The 6698-nt window shown below is 28.5% G+C and overlaps 1 pseudogene; it reads right to left on the reverse strand.

Moving 5' to 3' along the window:
• Positions 1 to 3701: 3701 nt before the first annotated feature.
• On the reverse strand, positions 3702 to 5490 carry LOC132936611 (uncharacterized; annotated as a pseudogene).
• Positions 5491 to 6698: the final 1208 nt, after the last annotated feature.

The raw sequence follows: 6698 nt of genomic DNA on the forward strand, positions 1-6698 counted from the left end.
CAATTATCCTACATTGAAGTTTTTTGTAGAATTAATAATAAATATACCTACTATAATAATTATGTAATAATATTTGCTTCGATGTAAATTAATTTTTTTATGTATACCTAATATACCTTTCCGACTATGAGTGTAGCGAAGAATGCAGTGGTTTCACTATCATGTGTTTTATACACACAGGTTGGGAGGGAGGCGTTTTTTCTTACCTGGGGCGTAAAATTCCTAAATACGTCTCTGACAGTGGCCCACATGTAACCTACTGTACAGCAGAGCGACATCCACTTACCCACCTTTTTTAGTTTTTTTTTCTATAAAAATCAATACAATTTTATTTGTAGTCCAAAAAGCAAGGCTGGGCATTAACAAGTTAATAAGTTAAAATTAAGTTGCTTTTAACAAAGTTAATTAACGAGTTACTTTTTGTCTTATATTATTCAGTAACTTACGAGTTAATTAATTTTATTGCTATGTTAAGTAAATTTTTTTCCTAAGCTACAAGTTCAAAACAAATTCAATTTTGTAAAAAATTAGTTTATAAAAAAAAATCAGAACTATTAAATATATTAATTAGTAAATAATAATTTATAATAATAGTTATTATATTGTGTATTCACAGAAAATATTATATAACCATATTATAGACGGAAATGTTATAAAGGTTATTGTTAATATTACTTTCATACAATATTTTATCGTACCTATTGTCTGAAATTTTGAATACAAATATTAACAATTTTCTTAGCTAATAGGGACACATCTCATTCAAAATGGAGTCATTTAAATAAATATATTAAAGAAACGTCGAGGGCCTATGTACAGATAAGTTTATATTATAAGTATAACAAGTGTACAAATCAAAACGTATCTCATTCAAAATTAAAAAAATATAAAGGATTGATGAATAATTTTGAATTCAATTCAGGTAATTGTAACCGATTATCATATTTGAGTCCTTTCATTTTAGGAGAATATAGAGAATATACAGACACTATCATATTAATGATATTAATTCCTTATTTATATTATACTATAGCATAGAAGCATAAATTAATGATTAATACATCATATCTAAGCGTGGTATAGTATAGGTATGAGAACAGTGAGTGATTGTATAATTTCATAATTTACCTATTAAATTATGGTATTTAAATTTTGTGTTTTTAGTTTGTTTAATAAATAGATAAGTGTTATGTCGAACAATTTTTATTTTAGTGGGACTCCGATTGGTAGTTGCACCTCGGCCTCTCGAGACTTAGATCCGACACATCATAAGTACAACAAAAACACAAAGTAAGTGCGTCATTGCATATACGTCTAGTCTGAAGATAATTTCCTGATTAATAACTGAAGAATATGTGATTAACAAAAAAAAGAAAAACCCAAAAACAATCGATAATCTGCGTAAACCTAATAGGTTTATAAGTATTTGATATAATAACAATGATTACAGACAAAAACACTAAACCTTATGGCGTCTCTATATTCTATAATATTAACTAAGAACCAAATCGTGAGCATTAACTATATAATTAACGATCCATATTGACCAATGACCAATGAATGTCCGTGAAGTTAGCCGCACAATATCAAAATAGTTGAGTATAACGCGTCGACTGACGATCTAATGTACTTAACACAATGTATAAATATTATTATATTATTGACATTCTTAAACATTATAATACACTAGGCGTATACTATTGTCATTCATCACTATATTTTATGGTATAATATATACCAGCTGTATAATCCGACTTCACCCGTAGAAAAAAAAGACGATTAGGTACTTAATTGTTGTATCATGCATAATATATAAAAATTATAATTAAAACTAGGTTAAGTAAACATTCATATGTAACAGGTAAAATACCAAAACAAAACAAATCAAATCATACGATACTCAATAAGCTAAGTAACAACATAGAAACAATTATGCATTTCACCAAATTTGGATATGATAGAAATTATTATGCAATACAATAAATATTAGTATAATTTTAAGCATAGTCAGTAAGTATGATGTAACTAGGTTAAACTTAATATCGATACTACCAATAATGATTCGATCGTAATATTGATATAATATATAAGTAATATGGGAAGACAGAAAGAGGGTCAGTGAGTGGTGATCGTGAGACTCGATCGCCACTGGACGTCAAAATTTAATATAAGTGCTTAATATAAATATAAAGTTCATTTATTTGTGTACGCCTGTCAACGGCGTATACGACATAATATAAAATAGAGTTATATCAATGGTGTATTATACCTCGGTTTTATTGTACCTCAGTTCACATATTAATAGCTCTTGGCATCTTTCCGAACGTCGTTCTCTAAACTTTTCTGTTGTCTCTAAGAACAATCGCTGTCTAAGTACGACCTATAAAGCCTAGATAATAATATATAGATAATTTATGTATAAAGGTTCTATAAATAATATATAAATTATACCTATAGGTACAACAACGTAAATTCGTCATCGCATGCACGTCTAGTCTGAAGATAATTTCCTGATTGAATAATTGAAGAATAGAATCTTGAAAGTCTTGACGTAGAAATCGAATTATAATGGTTTATTGTTTTAAAGGCAAACGAATTAATGTATTTACACGTAATGCAACAACAAGGTCATCCGATGATAGTTATCACTATACCTGTACGGCTGTACCTACACATACAAAAGAATTCCGGTGATTAATAAAAAAAAGAAAAACCCAAAAACAATTGATAAATTGTGTAAACCTTAATAGGTTTATAAGTATTTGATATAATAACAACGATTACAGACAAAAAACCCTAATCCCTATGGCGTCTCTATAATATTAACAAAGAACTAAATCAGCATTACCTATATAATAAACGATCCATATTGACCAATGTCCAATGAATGTCCGTAGAGTTAGCCGCACAATGTCAAAATGTTGGCTCCCAATTTTGTCAATTATTTGTAAGTCACTTGTAAGTATTTTTAGCACAAATTGGTAATTTGTAAGAACAGCCATTTTAATTATACTCAAAAGTTTAAATCACGGCTAACTTCCACAAAACTTTGCCGTTTTGGCATTTCAAAGTGTTGCAAATTGTTTCAATTAATTTTCAAAAAGGTGGCACTAGTTTAGAGACGATACGACAAAGTCGAACATAAACTTGGCAACGCGAGAAAATTTTTTGTTACTGGCGTGAAAAATGTTTAGCAAATTATTTAATAAATTTCAATTTAGTGAACAACGTGACATGCACTGTTCACATAAATGGATACGTTTCAAAGTACCTAAATTATTATTGAATTTTATAATTATTCTTACATATTAAAACAAACTATACCAAATAATGAATACAATACAAAATAAAAATATGTCGACTGTACTTATTGGTGTACTGAGTGTGATTATTTTTCAGTTCCAAATCTATTCAATAGATTATCTATGTGGTGTTTATAAATTAATTATATTGATATGCAAATCCATATTTTGTTATACTTGGTACAATATTTGATATTGTTACGTGCTGCCCCTTCAGGGATTCACTATGTAGATGATTTGAAAATAATAGTAGTCAAATTAGATTTATAAATGCAATGTTTTATTAGAACAAAATGAAATGTATAGTATCGTCGTGGTAATAGTAGTAGTAGTAGTCGTCCTGTATATGGCTAGTGGCGTGAAGTGGCTTCTGCGTTGCTGGTCGAGGTACATCTGTCTTTACTGTGTTCCCAGGTCTTCTATATATGATGTCGGTTCCTTTGATGGATCCTGCGCGTGGACAGGGTGTCCTTGAGGTGGACGTAGCTGGTTCAATAAGTTGTTATTCTCGCAACCGCCGCTTCGTAACTTGTTATTGCCGCTTCCCTTGATTAGCTTGCCAACATAGAATGTGGTTTCTAACTATGAGGTTACGTCTAGGAGATCATAACAACTCAAGGAGAACTGCCTCTCCGAATAGAATAATACTTATACACTAATATGTGAATCGATTACCTACATATATATTATATTAGTACGTATTCCTTTACACCTCCCTGCCAAAAAAAAGATTATTAGCCTGTAAGGTTAAGAATCTTTAATAATAATATTGAAGTTCAATAGTCAATAGTAGTTGATTTTACAATTTGGTATACATTTACATTTACAATTTGTTATAATATTTATATTTCATTACAATCTTGTTTATAACAAGTTACAATAATTGATAGATATATATGTTTTACATTACATTTTTGTTATAATAGGTCACAATTTGTTATACATATTTTATGATTTTTTACAATTATAATGTAATTTACAATATTTATTAAATTACATTTGTGTTTTATTTTTTTTTACACAATAAGATGAAATTTGAATACCTGAAATTATAATATTAGAAGTGTTAAAATTGTAGTTAATTATATAATATAAGTTTATATTTATCCTTTTAATTACAATATTTTTTTTTTAGTGATAATGAATCTTCCACCAATTGATAAGTTATGTGAATAATATAATAGTATATACCTCGGATCTCTTGTTTTTTCTATTAATTTAAGTAATTCCTTACATTCTCCGTAACAATGTTCATTCATAAAGAGTTCAATATTTCTGGTTATCTTGTTTAATTTTTTGAAATCATAACGTTCGTTTAATCTTTTGTTTGCTTTTAATATGTGCCAGTTGAAGCATACTGATTCCATCTTATTTTTCTTAAGTTTATAAATATGTACTTCGGTGCTTAATATTTTTTTTAATTCTTCGATAAATCTAAAATAATATAATTGTGTTAAGTCTACGTAATTACTTTCACCGTGAAAATTTCCTAAAAAAAATCTATATATATACATTTTTGTTATTTTTTCCTATATTTTTTACCTAGTCTATATAAATATATCAGCCTTATTTTCGCGACTACATAGTCAAAAACGCATTTGGTTAAAATTACATCAGCAATTGGATCGTGACAATGCGTGATATGATGATTCGTATTACACACCAATTCATGTGCTTCTAATAAGTTTAACATCCTGTCGTTTTTATTCAGTTTTCCTATGTACCCTGAATATAAAGTTACCCTTGTTTCTATGTTAGTTAGTTTTAAATTGAATTCGTCATTATTCCTATCGCTATATGCTGTTATATTTAAAAATGCTAAAATACCCCTTAACCTTAATCTTTTTATAATTGTTAGATCTGTCGTTCCATTCCAAAAAACTATTATTGGCTCCCTGTTATCGATGTGCAAATATTTCTGTAGGTATACCGTTGACAAAGTCGACTCCCCCTGATGGTTTATACTTTTGTATAATTGTTCCAACAATGGTGTGGTCAAGTTTGGTTTATTCCGGAATACCCTTTTGATTGTTTGCACAACTTTTCCCAAGTCACGGCGCCGGAACCTCCTTAACTTATCGTCTTGCGTAAGTACAAGAGGATTCCCCTCCAGTTTCATCGGTTTATATTTTTCTTAACTGTTGGAGATGGCACCGGATATCAATAATATTTCGGTCCTATTGATCATAGTAAATTCAAAATCCATTATGAAAAAACGGATTTGAGAGCTAGAATATATAAAATATTAAATTTATACATATTATATACTACAGTTACATACTATATTTAATTTTCCTGTGTTGTTATTATTATGTTTTATTCTTCGAATAGATGGTTCGTTGATAATATATGTCGTGCGATTAGTTGCTCTAAAAGCACGCCCACTTCTACACAGATTGAACTATCCGCACTAGGGTTATTAATTACTGCGTGTTTAAATGCAGTTACCGGTACCCATAGCTTGATTTAAAACACGTTGTGTAAACGGCATAGTCATTTTCCTATTAGTCTCTATGACATGTCGCTTAAAACATCCTACACAAATCATATCCCCTCGGACGAACTAGTTGTGCTGCCCGTTTAATAATTCGTTGTTCAGCTCTCTGAAAAAATCTATTGCTTGTAGTGTCAATGGTAGTTCTGCCGACAATGGTATGTTTTCGTTCGTTCGTTTTTGTTAAAATGTTTTATATACTAAATTTTTACGTGTATTTTATATTTTGTTTCTTCCTTCTTATACTCTGAAATAGTTAAAATTTCATTACTTATTAGGATAGTTACGTTAATATTACTACGATTCTAATTGCTGTTAATATTACTTGTGAATTATTATTTTTACGTATTATTTTTTTTTGTTTGTACGTATTTATAATTTATATTATTATTTATTTAATTGTATTATTATTTATTTATTTTTATTTGATTTATTCTTATTTATTTATTTATTATTATATTTTTTTTTTTAAAATTTTTTTTTTTACAAGGATTTATTTATAAAAAGAAATCGGTGGTAAAAATACGTCTATTAATTAATTGATTTAATACTGCACCTATGATTAAACAAATTGATCTATTCGGACGTGTAAGGTTACAAAATGGATGAAGATAAGTGGTCAAAGGAATCATCACTAAATTTAAATCTTCTTCTGATAGTGGTATGGGCATTTTATTGTTTGATTCTAGTACATGATGTTTAAAACAGCTTACGTATACTATGTTTCTTCGTACTAATTGAATATGCGCACTAGTTAATTATACTTCCTTTAATTCTTTAATAAAATCGATTGCATGTAATGTAAATGAATATTCTAAAGGTATTGGTGCATTTCCGCCCATGTTTATAATTTATATTTTATTGGTTAACGTATATTTTATTTTGACGTTCTCTTGTTTATT

This window comes from Metopolophium dirhodum, chromosome 1, assembly GCF_019925205.1.
Source record: "Metopolophium dirhodum isolate CAU chromosome 1, ASM1992520v1, whole genome shotgun sequence".
NCBI classification, from domain to species: Eukaryota; Metazoa; Arthropoda; class Insecta; order Hemiptera; family Aphididae; genus Metopolophium; species Metopolophium dirhodum.